Source organism: Sturnira hondurensis, unplaced genomic scaffold (genome assembly GCF_014824575.4).
Source record: "Sturnira hondurensis isolate 20B ecotype Veracruz unplaced genomic scaffold, ASM1482457v3 Scaffold0020642, whole genome shotgun sequence".
Lineage (NCBI taxonomy): Eukaryota > Metazoa > Chordata > Mammalia > Chiroptera > Phyllostomidae > Sturnira > Sturnira hondurensis.
The window spans coordinates 6,317,472-6,319,342 of record NW_028093273.1 but is presented as its reverse complement, the minus strand read 5'-3'; the positions used below and the strand labels follow the sequence as shown (position 1 = coordinate 6,319,342).

Genomic DNA, 1,871 nt, shown 5'->3' with positions numbered 1-1,871 from the left:
TTCATTCCAGGCAACAGGAGACCAAAATGTTGACTCCTTGTGGTGTGCCTTTGATTCCAGTACGAAAGTTACTCTCAGCATTCTGCCATGCCCCTAATTCATCTCCTAATGCTGATGTGTTAGCAAAAGCTTGCCCGAAGTACTTCTTTAATTTTTTTTTCCTCCTGAAGAACAGCCTTTCAGACACTGGGCAATTTGGTTTTAAAGTATGGAATAAAGAGGCTAGGTCGGTAGTGCTGAGGGTGGGGTGCGGAAAGCTGCACTACACAATTACTGGAATAATTCAAAATAGAAAAAAAAAAGAAAGTTGACCACATACTGTGGTCATTATGTATTCTAGTTAAAAAGAGTTTCTTGGGAAAATATTTTCCAGGAGGGAATAAATATTTCTGGGCAATCTCTATCATAGTTTTTAATGCTTGCTTATTTTTTTCCTGTAACCCTTTGAAAAAGTCTTCATGAGTAAATGAAGCAGACATCTAATAATATCTTAACACAATAAAAAACAAGCAAACATCATTATTACCATAAGAAGTATAGTCATTTTTCCAGTAATTTTATTGTTAGATACCTCTTGGATAGAGCATTTTATGATTTTTCTCAATTACCACAATCATGTATAATTTGTAAAAGATAATGTAATTAATTCTTCACTAAAAATATTTAAAGAAACTAACAAGTTTTTCTTAATGAAAAATACATATGGTAGTAAGAATTTTGAATGAGTATTAAATATTTAAAGACTTCCATAAACATATTTTTTCATTTTAATTATAATTAAAGTTATTTGGAGATATAAGTGATGGCGTTATCCAATATTTTAAATACTAACTATATATTGAGCATAAAAGGTATGATTTTTGAGAACTGAATTATTTGAATATCAACTTACATTTTAACCTCATCAAAGGTACTGTGAATGAAATTAAACTCACCTTTTTCCCTTATATTACTAGGATTGTTACATCCTATAGACTGTGAGACCACTGAATATTTTCATATCTTATTTGATCTCATGAAAATGAAAAGACTACTAATATCCAACTAGAAGCAAGTGACAGAATCCAGATGAACATATTTCATAAAATTAAGAACTTCACTTATTGGCCAAGAAATGGTGCCTCATGTTGAGCTCTAGGCAGAAATCCTTTTCTTCTCAAAGTGATATTCTATTAGTGCAAACTCCATCTCTAACTCTGTACGATGTTGCAGAAGTGAAGAGAACCAGGTTTGCTAAAGTAATTGTGGTGATAGAAATATATTGGCCTCAGAAGCTGCTGAGGTGGTTCATTCTATCCTAGGACAGTGTAAAAAATTATACTCTATTAAATACAACTCCAGTGTGGTGTTCTGTGTTTGAGAATATCCTTTAGAACATACGAGCAACCCACTGCATCTGTGAGTGGAAAAGTGTTCAAATGGAACAAGTATCAGGCTTCCGGTTTTCTACTGCTTGTTTGCTTTACTTGTATTTTCAGTTATAAGTGAAATAGAAAAAAGATAAAAGTAGAAAATTGGAGATAGTGCACCTTTGAGAGAGGAACAGAACTGAGTAAATTGGAAATTAAGCAAGTACATTGATGAGTCTTGGCATTGCTGGATTGCCGAGGCACCTCAGATGATATTGATTTGACTTTGGGAACATTTAAATCTTTCTATTCCTGACTACCTTCAAACAGGAAAACATATATAGACACTATAAGCTTCTCTTGCCTTCCTTAGTCCCTCTGACATTTATAGATGTTCCCCAAGCTTGCTGTTATATGTCCTATTTTACTAACATTCAGTGCACCCTGCTGCTACATAATGATTTATTTATTTTATTATTGAAAGTTTGTATAAAGACTTTAATGTCTAAAATATGGAAATAA

At 32.7% G+C, this 1,871-nt stretch overlaps 1 non-coding gene across 1 annotated transcript; it reads left to right on the top strand.

The window, feature by feature from the left end:
• The first annotated feature begins 1,175 nt into the window (after nt 1-1,175).
• On the top strand, nt 1,176-1,308 carry LOC118976085 (small nucleolar RNA SNORA66). Its single transcript, XR_005064194.1, has one exon. It is a non-coding gene; the product is annotated as a small nucleolar RNA SNORA66 (small nucleolar RNA).
• The last annotated feature ends 563 nt before the right edge of the window (nt 1,309-1,871 follow it).